This window comes from Dipodomys merriami, unplaced genomic scaffold (genome assembly GCF_024711535.1).
Source record: "Dipodomys merriami isolate MVZ:Mamm:240054 unplaced genomic scaffold, mDipMer1.0.p SCAF_9, whole genome shotgun sequence".
NCBI lineage: Eukaryota > Metazoa > Chordata > Mammalia > Rodentia > Heteromyidae > Dipodomys > Dipodomys merriami.
The window spans coordinates 5779266-5794636 of NW_027206512.1; the positions used below are offsets into that span (position 1 = coordinate 5779266).

At 37.6% G+C, this 15371-nt stretch overlaps 1 protein-coding gene across 10 annotated transcripts in view; it reads right to left on the minus strand.

Annotated features, from left to right (window-relative positions):
* Rapgef2 (Rap guanine nucleotide exchange factor 2) overlaps positions 1 to 15371 on the minus strand; it is a 265529-nt gene that overhangs the window by 238277 nt on the left and 11881 nt on the right. The window lies entirely within an intron of this gene.

A 15371-nucleotide genomic window follows, 5' to 3' on the forward strand; every position in this document is an offset into this window, starting at 1 on the left:
GATAGATAGATAGATAGATAGATAGATAGATAGATAGATAGATAGATACCGAATTTTAAGATATTTTCTCTGGAAATTTTTCATGCAGCTTAATAAGAATGGTAGATTGCTTTATACAACACTTTTGAGAATTTATAGAACATTCGAAGTTCGTTTTTTTTTCTCTCATGATATTTTGTACTTTCAACCAATTTGAACAGCATTGCTACCTGGAAATTGATTCAGTATGTTTAACATTTACTCCCTTCCTTAAAAAAAGAAAAAATTGCACAAAAAATGATACAATATGCTTGAAGCAAGGTTTAAATGAAAACAGGTTTCAATCCTTTCCACATGACTATGCTAATCAACTATGCTTTCATAAATACCTGGAGTAATACAAACTACAAATAAGAGAATCATTAGCCCAAGGTAAAACAAGTAGCTGGAAAAAAGTAAACATTAAAACATTTCTATTTGTAAATGCTGCTTTGATATTACACACATCTAGCAAATTTCTCCTTAGCCACCTTCTATAAAGCACAGTCACCATGCCTCAAGAATCTACTGTCAAATTCCACCAGAATCTCTTCCCAACCATGACCAAAGCAGTCTCTAAACTATGCACCTTCACTTTTACCCAAGTCCAATTAGACTTATTTTCCTGACATATACTAACAGAACTTCCAGAGATGAACAAATTATAATGCTAATAAAGTATTTCAAAATTATCTCTATGGTGGCCAGAAGCACCAACTAATGAAGCCAATTCCATAGTATACTACAAAAAACAAATTATCAACAGTTTGGAAATACAAAGTAGAGAAATGTAACTTAATAAAAAGTAAACAACTTTACCTCTCAATCCAATTTCAAGGTCTAGATAAAACATCTTCAGTCATTTCAAACAAGATAAAGTAGCAATAAAGTATTGGATTGCACACTAAATGAAAATTAGACACCTCTAAATACAACACAATGGTTTATCAAGCAGTACACCTCATATTTTTCAGGTGATTAGTCTTACAGAATTCTTAATTGAGTTTTTTTTTAAATAATGAAAATCTAATTCAGGGAAACATTTTACTGAAACCATTCATCTATCTTTAGACTTCTGGAAAAGCTAGACAAAGTTTCAAGAAAGTTAAACTGGAAAACTAAAGGCAATCTAGACAAAAACTATGTGAACAAAGTTGCAGTTTTGGGGAATACTTCCTTGGGTGAAGATAAATAAATGAAAAATAATACACAGTATAACTAGTATCATAAAAGACTTTTTTTGGGGGGAGGGGATCGGTCGTGGGGCTTGAACTCTAGGCTTGGGTGCTGTCCTTCAGCTCTTCAGCTCAAGGCAAGCGCTCTACCACTTGAGCCACAGCGCCACTTCTGGTTTTCTAGTGGTTTATTGGAGGTAAGAGTCTCACAAGACCTTCCTGCCCAGGCTCGCTTTGAACCTCGATCCTCAGATCTCGGCCTCCTGAGTAGCTAGGATTACAGGCATAAGCCACCGGCACCCAGCTCATAGACATTTTATAGTTGACTTAATAATGCTATTTGTAGAATAAATTGTCATTGCTTCCCTCTGAATGTATTTGCAAACATCACTAAGAAATACTTAACAATTACTAAAAGTCCTAGTCCTTCTTTGGCTATATTTAATAAGCAATAGTAACAGAGATAAGTAAGCTTTGTTTTTGCTGATTTGAAATAACCATAATATTCATCTGGGGTCCCTTCCTATTTATTCTTCTTTGGGTTAAGACAGCTCTTCAGCATAGATTACAAGTATGTAATTATAGAGGACCTAATTATATCTATCCTTGAGCCCAGAAATCAGTTAAAGTTTTCATCTGGGGCCCAAAGAAAATTCCAGGGGAGGGAGATTTAATGAAACTGGCCAAAAAGAGGCAAAATTAAAGGCATGAAACTGTATTGTTCCCCACCACACCACACCACACCACACCACACCCAAATGCACATTTAAACCACTTGATCTTCCTGAGAAAGGAAGTTTCCTTTTATTACCTTCCACAGTCAATGATAACTGATTTTCAACAAAAAAAAAAACCATAAAAATGGTTATATATCCTGCCCTCCCATCAAACGGGATCATTAAGAATAACAAAAAAAAATTGTAATACAAAGTCATTAATTTCAAGGTACAGAGCTGCTTCCATTTTTATGTGGTTTCCAGTCCAGTGTGCATGGTCTAGTTGGAGGGCATGCCTCAGTGCTGCCAAGGCCCTGGCTGGCTGTACTGAATTACTTTCTCCCTCATCCTCTAACTCCTAAATACTTGACACCCAGCACTATCTTGACTTCGCTATAGGGACACTGCATACCAGACAGACCAGAAATTCTTATGAGGTGTTATAAAGCTTTCAAGTCTATCAGCTGAACAGGAGGCAGAGGAACAAATTTCTGTAACAACCAGGGCAGGAAGCAGACTTACAGAATATAAGCTGAAATTTGCATTTTCAGCATAAGAAATCCAAGAGCAGAATTAAATGATTTATCACAAAAGGTAACAACAATCTTGATAAAAACCCAGTAAGTTTACCTTACCAACTAGGTAACTTCCTACATAATCAATTTAAATATTTCCTAAACTTTTATTATCTTTCAATTCAACATGTCAACTTAAAGCAGAATTCATTTTGATCAGTGTCACCGCTGTCCATCATTCTCCCTAATCTGTCCCATCCCCTCAAACAGGTTAAGATTTTTCATGTTTTGACCAGTTCAACATCCATTCCCTAGCTCATCTCCAGCCTGATATTTTCTAAACTTCATACAGTAGATCATTAAGGAAAGTTAAGTCAAATCTACACCAAAAGGACTTTGCAGTTATCAAACACATACTTGGCTAAGAAAGCATACACTTAAGCCAAACACTGGTGGCTCAGGCCTGTAATCCTAGCAACTTACTCAGGAGGCTTAGATCTAAGGATCAAAGTTCAAAGCCAGCGTGGACAGGGAAGTCTGTGAGACTCTTATCTCCAATTACCCACTAGAAAAATGGAAGTGGAGTTGTGGCTCAAAGTGGTAGAGTGCTAGCCTTGAGCAAAAGAGTCCAGTGTTCAAGCACCACTACATTACCAACAACAACAACAAAAACCTTAAACTTAAAACTATTATCAAAAAGTAAGATAAAGATAAATGCTCATGATACTGCTACATTAACAGTACCAGCCACCCAAAATTATAAAATACACTTTCAGAGCAATGTGTGTTCTTTCCCTACCAAATATCAGCACTTCCAGTTCTGCCCCCCAACCCAACACATACTGTGTTATAAAAGCAAGGACATCTAAGAGGCAACCTCTGTTACAGGTTTAGGCTCTGCTACTCCACAGTAGACCTCTGCAGTGTGAAAACTGAGGCTAAGCTGTTCTAATAAAACATACAAAGCATGGTGCTGGGCTCAGCTAAGGGGCCATAATTTGCTCATCCCAATGGAAGGGTTAAATATTCAAGTCTGTTTAGTTCTGTCCCTGTGCCACAGTGAGCTTATCTCCCCTTGGTATTTATTTCCTTTCCCCATGAGTCCTAGCTAGATTAGGAATTTTCAAACATTTTGAATGGCGAATCTCCTTTTTCCAATAAAAATTAAAATATGGTCACTAGACCTCAGATTCCTCAGCCTTCCCTAAAGTCACTGAAGAGCTCCAGATCATCAAGTATGTAAGACATATTGAAAGCCATTTAATATCAAAAAATAGCAGTGACACACAAGTCTACCTAAGGGGTTGTCTCAGGCATGCTCGGAGGCTTGAAAAGTATCCCAGAGATTTCAGGCCTTTCATATAAGCAAAATGTACTACAGAGAGAAGCACACCTATTTGTGCATGCACACGCATGCTCTCAACAGTCCTAGCACTTGAATTCTGGGCTTTGTATTTTTGCTTGGCTTTTTCACTCAAGGCTGGCACTCTATCACTTGAGCCACGGCTCCACTTCTGGCTTTTTGCTGGTTAACAGGAGATAAGAATCTCATGAATTTGTCTGCCAGCTGGCCTCAAATCATGACCTTAGATCTCAGCCTCCTGAGTAGCTAGGAATTACAGGCATAAATTACTAGCACCTGGCAAGCCCTAATATGAAAATCTAAAATCAGAAATGCTTCAAAAGCTAAACCTTTGTGAATCCCACACTATGAAACTTTTTGTTTTATGCACTAAATTGTTTTAAAATATCATTTTAAAAAATTACCAGCAGTCTATGGTCAGGACATATATAGAAAACATAAAAGGAATTTTATGGTTAGACTTGGGCCCTATCCACAGGATATCTCATTATGTATATACAAATATTCCCAAATTGGGGGGGGGGGACCCAAAGTACATTTGGTTTCACCACTTTTGGAAAGCGTATAGTCTACTTATATCTCCTTCTATGAGGAAGAGTAGCTACATGTCAAATTTTAAAATATAACATAAGTAAGAGTTAAATGTTATTCCAAGTTGTCTCTCACTAAAAATTAGTGAGCTGGTGGCTCACGCCTGTAATCCTAGCTACTCAGGAGGCTGAGATCTGAGGATCGCAGTTCAAAGCCAGCCCGGGCAGGAAAGACTGTGAGACTCCTATCTCCAATAAACCATCAGAAAACCGGAAGTGGTGCTGTAGTTCAAGTGGTAGAGCGCTCGCCTTGTGCTGAAGAGCTGAGGGACAGCACCCAGGCCCAGAGTTCAAGGCCCACGACCGACAAAAAAAAAAAAAAAGGCAACCAATGAGGACAATACAATTTCTCTGGAGCACATTAATCTATTTCTGACACTACACTTAACTTGATCAACTCTTTGCAATCATTCAACAATTTAAAATGTTCTATCAACATGCATCAAGGCAGGGGCTCTACAAATCCAACAGAGAATTGACAAATGGGATTACATCAAGCTAAAAAGTTTCTGCATGATAAAGGACATAGTTACTAACCTAAAAAAACAACCTACAGAATGGGAGATCATCTTTACCAGCTATACATCTTCAAGGACTTAATATACAGAATATGTAAGGAGCTCAAGAAGCTAACCCCCTCCGCGAAAAAAGCAATAATCCAATTAATAAATAGTCAAATGAGCTAAATCGATTCTTCTTGAAAAAGTAAGACAGGCCAATAAACACATGAGAAAATGCTCAACATTCCTGGTACAAAGGAAATACAAATCAAAACAACATTGAGATTCCATGAAAGATTGGTCATCCTCAAGAACACAAACAACAACAAATGCAGCCAGGGATGTGGGAAAGGAACACTACTGTTGGTGGGAATGTAAACTATTGTAACCACTCTGGAAGGCAGAGAGGTTCCTTAAAAATTAAACATAAAACTATTCTATGATTCAACCACACCACTCTTGGGCATCTATCCAGAATGTTACCAGTGAGGATACACTAAAGTCACTTGCACGCCCATGCTCATTGTTGCACTAGTCATAGTAGCCCAATGATGGAAATAGCCCAGGTGTCCTACAAGGGATCAGTGGATCAAAAACATTTGAACTATCTAACAAAATTTTACTCATCAAAAAGAATATTATGTCATTTGCAGAAAAAAGGATGGACCTAGAAAAAATTATGCCAAGTCAAGTAAATCAGGCTCAGTGAGACAAACAGCATTTGCAGAAAAAAGGATGGACCTAGAAAAAATTATGCCAAGTCAAGTAAATCAGGCTCAGTGAGACAAACAGCATATATTTTCTCTCATGTGTGTAAATTAAACCTAAAATACAAACATACATGAAAATATATACAGGATTATATGCATGCAGACACACACACACACACACACACACACACACACACACACACACACACACACACACACACAAATTTACTAAAGGATGGTATACTTAAGAAAGAAATCCAATGGTGTAACTCTTCTGAACTACTAATAAACCATTTAGCAAAATGGATAGCCCATGGAAAGGAGGAAGTGAGATTAAGGGAGGAAAAGTAAGCAAATACAATCGTCATATTGAATGTACATTATGTAAAAACTGAACTGAAGGCAGGGATGGGATGGTGAAAAACAGAAGAGAAGGAGTAACACTGATCATGATGCATTGTCCTCATAACCTGGGTGCTAGACTGGAACCCCTTTGTATAACTAGCAAATAAAAAGTCATTTTTAAAAAATGCATCAAGGCTATATTCTCTATAAAAGTCAACAATGAGCAAATCAAGCCTAAATATAAGAACTAAATTTAACAGTGTAGGTGTCATTAATTTACTCTTTGACAGAATCTCAAAATAATAATTTTTAAAACCTATTATTACAGAACAAACATATCATAGGAGCCAGTTAAAGACATTCCACCACTAAATGCCAAGTGAAATACCACAGGAAGGCCCATTTCAAAATATCAGTCTCAAAGTGATTAAACTTCAAAGGAGGCTACTGCCTATCAAGTAAAAATAACTTTGTGTTAGTTACTTATTTCTATAAAGAAGTACTTGTTACAAACATTGTATCAAAACTACTGCTTCTTTTCAGCTTTTCTTCAATGTCCTATCAATCTACAAGTATATAATTACCTTTTTCCTAGTATCCATCAACTCTCAAACTCTCAAGAAAGCAAGATCAAGTCATTAAACATGTATCAGCTCCTATTCTCTACTAAAAGAAATGCTAAACACTGAGATTTCAAGAGGAACAGTAAGTCCCAGTCCAATAAATATTCAGTCTAGTGGGGCTAATTGACATAGTTCAAGTAAATCTGTTTTAAACAAGATCTCATTTTAGCTAACCATTTTGTTACTGGTAAGCATAGAGGCTATTTGTCATCTTTAAATATGCTACGTTTTCATAAACTGTTTCATTGGGAGTTTAATATGTGCTTAAAACAAGTCTTATGAGGATGAATTTAGTCCAAGTAGGTAGTCTGTGTATGTATGAAAACAGGATAAAACCTGTTGTATTAGAAAAGAGGGAGAGGGAGAGAAGGACAGATGGGTAAGACTGATTGGAATACACTGTATATAGGAATGGAAATGTCACAATGAAATCCTGTCCCCATAACTAACATATGCTAATTTTAAGACATCCTTACATAGACTCTAGGTTCTGACTTGCTATAACCCCACCAAAACAAATTATTTTTGAAAACAAAATATTTTAAAAAGGCAAACGAGGACTGGAGTTGTGGCTCAGTGGTAAAGAACCACCTAACAATCTGAGTTCAAATCCCAGTTCTATGAAAAACTAGAGAGATCACAAAGATCAAGATCAGAGGCTGGCCTGGACAAAAAGTTGGTGAAACCTATCTCATTCAGTAAGTACTGAGGAGGGAAAGATCAGGAAAGAGGGGATGATCCTAGTCTAAGGCATGCTCTGACTAAAAACAGGAAGACTCAATCAGAAAAATACTAAAACCATTCATCTACTGAGGGGCATCTGGGTTGGTTCCATATCTTAGCTATAGTAAATAATGCTGCAATAAACATAGTTGTGCTGGTAGCTTTAGTGTGGTCTTGTGTGTAAACATTTGGGTAAATGCCCAAAAGTGGGACTGCTGGGTCACAGGGGAGCTCTATGTGGAATCCTTTGAGGAACCTCCATACTACTTTCCAAAGTGGTTGAACAAGTTTACACTCCCACCAACAATGAAGTAAGGTTCCCTTCTGTCCACATCCCCTCCAGCATCTGTTGTTATTAGAGTTCTTGATTTTTGCCATTCTAACTGGGGTGAGGTGGTATCTTAATGTTGTTTTGATTTGCATTTCTTTTATGGATAGGGAGGTTGAGCATTTCTTCATGTGTCTATTGGCCATCATTCTTTCTTCTTCAGAGAAGTTTCTCTTTAAGTCTTTGGCCCACTTATTTATTGGGCAGTTGTTTCTTTGAGGATTTGTTTTTGGGGGATTTAATTTTTTGAGTTCCAAGTATATTTTAGATATGAGACCCTTGTCTGTTGTATGGTTAGTGAAGATCTTCTCCCAATCCGTGGGCTTTCTATTGATCTTGCTAACTATGTCCTTTGCCATGCAGAAGCTCTGCAACTTCATGCAATCCCATTTGTCCAACCTTTCTTTTATTTGTTGTGTTTCCGGGTCTCTATTAAGAAAATTTCGGCCTACGCAAAGGAGACCTAGGGTTCGAATGGATCAAGAAAATATGCTCACTTCTAGGCATCTACCCTGAACAACGGGAACCAATATACAAGGACACATGCACCTCCATGTTTATTGCAGCACTATTCACAATAGCTAGGATATGGAAACAACCCAGATGCCCCACCACAGATGAATGGATCCAAAAATTGTGGTATCTATACACAATGGAGTATTATGCAGCCATTAGAAATGACAAAATAATGGCATTTGCAGGGAAATAGATGGAGCTAGAGGGAATCACGTTGAGCGAGGTAAGCCAAGAGCGAAGAGACAAACGGTACAAGGTCTCCCTGATAAGTGGATGCTAAATCCAAAATGTTAGGTGATACGACAAAACCAACAGGACTTAAGAAACAAAGAACTCCCACTCATCTGGTCGAACCACTACCAAATATCCCCATGCTGCTGATCAAATGTATGGTGTATAACATGTGAACACCGTTATATGTTATAGACTGAGATAGACAATTTGCTCCAGGAAAGTTAGAATGAACTTGTGACTTTAAATGAGCATCATTATTCCATAATACTGTGAAATTCGGGAAATTATGTAATCACTTAATCACAATCAAAAAAAAAAAAAAAAGAACCTTGGGGAAGGTAGGGAGGGAAGGGATGGTAGGGGGAAAACAATGGAGGGGGTAACAATGCTCAATAGGAAGTGTACTCATTACCTCACTCATGTAACTGTAACCCTCTGTATAGCATCTTTACAATAAAAATAAAATAAAATCAAATCAAATCAAAAAAAAAGAAAATATGGTATATATACACAATGGAATTCTATGCCTCCATCAGAAAGAATGACATTGCCCCATTTGTTAGGAAATGGAAAGACGTGGAAAATATTATATTAAGTGAAGTAATAAGCCAAGCTCAAAGAAACATAGGTCCCATGGTTTCCCTTATTTGCAATATCTAGTATATGTATGAGTCAAGCAGAAAAGGTCAGATAAGGTGATGTTAGGAAAATGAACCCTAAGATATGTATTCAAATTTTTTTGTTCTTTCATGCATTTGTTTCTAACGCATTTATAAGATTATTTCTTTGTTGCTTTGTATGTCCCTCCCCAACAGTATAACCCCTGCTTTCACTGTATTTGATGTCGGTATAATTTGTGGAGAGGAAGAGGAAAAACAAGTTGTTTAAATAAGGATACAGGTGGACCCGTTGCAACAATGAGAAGTACAAGTTGTCATGTCGAAAACGAACTTTACAACTTTGGTTGGGGGGGGGAAGGATTGGGTGGGGGGTGGGGGAGAAGGCTGGGAAGGGGAAACAAAGGAGGAGGTTACAATGCTTGATAAGAAATGTACTCATTATCTTGCCCATCTAATTGTAACCCCTCTGTACAGTATTTTCACAATAAATTTTTTTTTAAAAAAAGAAAAATACTAAAACCAAAATTGGCCAAGTGTGTGGCCAAGTCATTGAATACTTAATCTTGAATTCAAATCCCATTGCCATCCAAAAAAAAAAGTATTGGTTCACCTTCTGGGAAAAATGATAGAAAATCTTAATATCCCAGAAAAAGGAGTACTACAGGCAGAAATATAAGTAAACAAAAAAAAAATATCAAATGAGCAGGGCAAACTGGCACATACCCGTAATCCCAGCAATTCAGATGTGGAAGCAGGAGTTTGAGATCACCCTAGACTATCTCAAAAAGCCAAACGCTGAGTAAAATTTTTTTAATTTTAGAAATAAACTTGAGAGACTGGGAAAGTGGCTCAGTGGTAGAGTACTTGCCTTGCATGCATAAGGTCCTGGGTTCGATTCCTTAGCACCACATTAAGCAGAAAAGCCAGAAGTGGAGCTGTGGCTCAAGTGGTAGAGCACTAGGCTTGAGCCAAAGAGCTAAGGGACAGTGCACAGGCCCAGAATTCAGGCTCCACAACTGACTAAATAAATAAGTAAATAAATAAATTTGAAACAAAAGGCTCACTTATAAGCATCAACCTGTTTTAAATTCCTAAATCAATAGATAGAATAGAATCCAGTTACCATAAAAATTGTTATTTAAGTCAAATGTGATTTTTTTTGGTAGGTTGTGGGGCTTGAACTCTGAAATGTGGTATTTTATAAATATGTGTATATAATGCTCATCCACTAGTATTTTATCCCTATTTTTATGAGTGACTGAGGTTCAGATAATTAATAATCGAACACAGAAGTGAGCAAAAAAGTTGAGTTATCTCTGTATGATCCATAACTGAGAAATAGAACTTTCAAAGAGGTCTCCTGAAAATCATTGCATAAACTTATTAATCATCTACTTCCTAAGCAAGTAAACTGGACAAAAATGCTATTGGATCATAATAACCATTAACCTTAATCTCTTCTTTTCCTACCTGCCTATATGCTACTGTGAGGCATAAAATTTCCAACCTCCACTATAGCCAAGAATAGCATGAACATAGCTCTGGCCAATAATAAGAACCTGCACAAAGACTTTCTTTCAAAATAAAAAGGTAGGTGCCGGGCAGTGGTGGCTCATGCCTATAATCCTAGCTTCTCAAGAGGCTGAGATCTAAGGATAATGGTTCAAAGCCAACCTGGGCAACAATGTCCATGAGACTCTTATCTCCAATAAACCACCAGAAAAATCAGAACTGGTGCTGTGGCTCAAGTGGTAGAGTGCTAGCCTTGAGCCAAAGAGCTGAGGGACAGGGCCCAGGCTCAGAGTTCAAGCCCCACAACCAACAACAACAACAAAATTAAAATTAAAAAAATAAAAAGCTAGGGTTAGAGGCATGGTAGAATACCAACCTTGAGTGGAAAAATTCAAGTGAAAGATTGAGGCCCTGAGTTCAAGCCCCACTACTGATATGAAAGGAGGAGAAGAAAGACTGAGAGAGATAGAAGAGAGGGAAGAGAATTGGGTAAAGAGGGAGAAAGAAGGAAGGAAGGAATGGCCAAGGATGTCGTTCAGATATAGGTACTGGTCTAGCACCCAAGAGACCCTAGGTTCCATCTCCAAAGAAAAGATTTTCAAACTTTCTCCCTTTTCCCAGCTTGATAATACAAACACAATCTTGTAACTTTAAAAGCTAACATCCCTTGCTAAGGGAAAGGCCCAAAACACTGCTGACCTTTCAGTTTCTTACTTGGCCACACAATGTGTAGTTTAAAGTAACTGCAGACTAACGCAATTGAGTATACCTAAATCAACTTACATTATAACTCACGTCAGTAAGTTAATGTGCTGTACTAATGATGAAACATTATAAGAAAAGTAAAGATTAGAGTACTAAATAGCAAATACTAAAAAGCAGTACATTTAATATACATATTTATTTAATGTTATAAAAAATGTATTTAATCTTCACAATGAATTTATTAATATTGTCATATCTAACCGGGGTAAAATTTCCATCAACCTTTGACAAAATTAGAATAAAGGTGTAAACAAAGTTAACATTATTTACTGTAAGATTATCACCTTCCTGTTTTTGTAATAGTAGCATATCCTGTCTTAAGTGAGAAAAGAGGATACCTAGTTTAAATTTATTTTAACATGCTTACCTGGCAAAACAGGTTTTTATAGTCTATGACATAAACTCAAAGAGACATAAACTTAAGAGACTGCTAGGTTAGGTGTCTGCCCACAGCTGTGCTGCCGGACTCCAAAGTCCAGGATTCAGTTACATGAAATAAATCAGTTACATGATGGAAATACACCACATACTCAAAACATTTTTGTAAATACAAACAAAACTAAAGATAGAAATTTGTAACTACAAAAGAAAACAAGCAGATCAGAGAAAGTGGAAGCAAGGACTTTTAAAGTGAAAAGGCTTTACCAAGAGTTTTCACTAACTGTGATGCAGATCTAAAGCATACCAGAGAAAACGGAATCAAGGCCAGAATTCCCACCCATTCCAACTTATGTCTCAAAGGAGAACTAGGTCTGGAGGTTCACATGTGGGAATAAAGAATTCTGGAATCTACATTTAAAAGCCAATTGTGGTATCCCAAGTCCCAGGAGGGAACATGCAGCAAATGGCTTTCCCCTAAAGTTTCTCCTCCATTGCTTTCAGCTCCTAGGCATAGGAGAAGTTTCAACTCCATTGCTTTCAACTCCTAAGCCTAGGAGGAAGCATATTCATGAAAAACTAAAAAGAAACTGAGATGCTGTAAATTCTTCCTTACCTCAATTCTTTGCACTCTATAATAGTGCATTTCAATTTTTCAACTCAGCAGTTTTTAGTGCTCATTTCAACTTGTTTGGCAATATGTGAATTTGATCAAGCAGTTTCTCAATATAACAATGAAAAGATCAGTGATCAAATACTTTTTCATACTACGACCTAATATTTTCTAGTAAGTGTGTGTTAAAAAGAAATTAGAGCTATGTGTGGTGGTATATGCTTGAGATACATACAGCATTCTGAACTTCAAGGCCAGCCTAGGCTACACAGTAAGATTCTGTCTCAGGGCAAACAGGCAAATAAACAAAATAGTTTGCAGGATTATATATAAAGTAGCTTAGAGGAAAAAAAGATCAGAAGTTTTCTGCCATGCAGAATTTAAACAGTTAATTATACTAAAAAATTAAAAAAAGAAGAAAGTTAAATATTCAGTCTACATACAAAATGTTTATGTTTTCATTCTATTTTCTTATAAGATTTTAGGTATCTAGCCTAAAATAAGTGTGTGTCCTCAAATACAATTTTATCACCAAAACTCTCAAACAAAAATCTCCCAAAATAAAGAAAACAAATGGTTTAAGCCTGGCCAGCTGAAATCCCAGTACTTGAAAGAATGAGATAGAAGGATGATTTTTTTTTTCTTTTTTTTTTCTTTTTTTTTTTTGGTCCGGTTGTGGGGCTTGAACTCTGGGCCTGAGCGCTGTCCCTCAGCTCTTCAGCTCAAGGCTAGCGCTCTACCACTTGAGTCACAGTGCCACTTCGGGCTTTTTTCTTTTTGCTTATGTGGTGCTAAGGAATCGAACCCAGGGCCTCAGGCATGCAAGGCAAGCACTCTACCTCTGAGCCACCTTCCCAGCCCCTAGAAGGATGAGTTTTAAGCTAAGTCCTGGCTACACAGCTAGTCTGGCTTATCAAGGTTAAATTATTATCATGAAAAAAATTAAATCTTTTTTTTTCATTTAGTAACTCCTTTCGAGGGTCACAAAATAGCTCCATAGTTATACTTCCAATGTTTTTGTGTTTTGTTTTAATGTCTCTGTGCCCTGTGCATAGCTCTACTTGAGCTATGCCTCCAGCCCTTTTTTTTTTTTTTAAAGTTTAAACTTTGTTTAAGTTACAAAAGTAGTTCAAAAATACTATGTCCCGGGGCTGGGAAGGTAGCTCAGTGGTAGAGCACTTGCTTTGCATGCATGAGGCCCTGGGTTCAATTCCTCAGCACCACATAAGCAAAAAGAAAAAAGCCGGAAGTGGCGCTGTGGCTCAAGTGGTAGAGCACTAGCCTTGAGCTGAAGAGCTGAGGGACAGCACCCAGGCCCAGAGTTCAGGCCCCACGACCAGACCCAAAAAAAACATATATATACTATGTCCCCTTGAGCAACTAAAATAAGCATATACAATTACCTCAGTATTCAAATTTCACCCATTATTCTAAGTATTTTTCAAGGTCTAAAGTCAATCCCAGAACCCACTGTATCCCTTAGGAACAGGATTTCCTTAAATTTCTTCTCCATCCTCTACTTTCAATATTTCTGGAGAATACTAGCCAGTTATTTTGCAACAAATTTTAGTCTGTCTGATCTGTCTGGTGTTTTCTCTACTTAGATTGACCTAAGTAGTAGCAGTAAGACTACTAAGCTAAATCTTCGATAAGGGAGCTAAAACAATAGAATGGAAGAAAGACAACCTCTTCAGTAAATGGTGCTGGCAAAATTGGTTAACTACATGTAGAAAACTTAAGCTAGATCCTTATATATCACCCTGCACCAGAATCAACTCCAAATGGATCAAAGACCTTGAAGTCAAAGCAGACACTCTGAAAACATTACAGGATGGAATAGGAGAAACCCTAGGTCTCCTTGACTCAGGCTGAAATTTTCTGAATAGAGACCCGGAAACACAACAAATCAAAGAAAGGTTGGACAAATGGGATTGCATAAAGTTGCAGAGCTTCTGCAGGGCAAATGACATAGCTAGCAAGATCAATAGAAAGCCCACGGATTGGGAGAAGATCTTTACTAGCCATACAACGGACAAGGGTCTCATATCTAAAATATACTTGGAACTCAAAAAATTAAACCCCCCAACAACAAATCCTCAAAGAAACAACTGCCCAATAAATAAGTGGGCTAAAGACTTAAAGAGAAACTTCTCTGAAGAAGAAAGAAGGATGGCCAATAGACACATGAAGAAATGTTCAACATCCCTAGCCATAAAAGAAATGCAAATCAAAACAACATTGAGATATCACCTCACTCCAGTTAGAACAGCAAAAATCAAGAACTCTAACAACAACAGATGCTGGAGGGGATGTGGACAGAAAGGAACCTTACTTCATTGTTGGTGGGAATGTAAACTTGTTCAACCACTTTGGAAAGCAGTATGGAGGTTCCTCAAAAGACTTCACATAGAACTCCCCTATGACCCAGCAATCCCACTTTTGGGCATTTACCCAAATGTTTACAAACAAGACCACACTAAACCTACCAGCACAACTATGTTTATTGCAGCATTATTTACCATAGCTAAGATATGGAACCAACCCAGATGCCCCTCAGTAGATGAATGGATCAAGAAAATGTGGTATATATACACAATGGAATTCTATGCCTCCATCAGAAAGAATGACATTGCCCCATTTGTTAGGAAATGGAAAAACTTGGAAAAAATTATATTAACTGAAGTAAGCCAGGCCCAAAGAAACATAGGTCCCATGGTTTCCCTTATTTGTAATATCTAGTATATGTATGAGTCAAGCGGAAAAGGTCAGATAATGTGATGTCAGGAAAATGAACCCTTAGATGTGTATTTTAATGTTTTGTTCTTTCATGCATGTGCTTCTAACACATTTATAAGATTATCTCTTTGTTGCTTTGTATGTCCCTCCCCCACAGTATAACCCCTGCTTTCACTATATTTGATGTCAGTATAACTTGTGGAGGAGATGGGGAAAAACCAGTTGTTTAAGGATCCAGGTGGCCTGTTGCAACAATGAGAAGTACAAGTTGTCATGTCCAAAACTAGCTTTACAACGTCGGTGCGGGGGGGGGGGGGGGGGGGGGAGGGGAGGGGGGGAATGGGGGAAGGAGAAGGATTGGGATTGGGGGGGAGGGGGGAGGCTGGGAAGG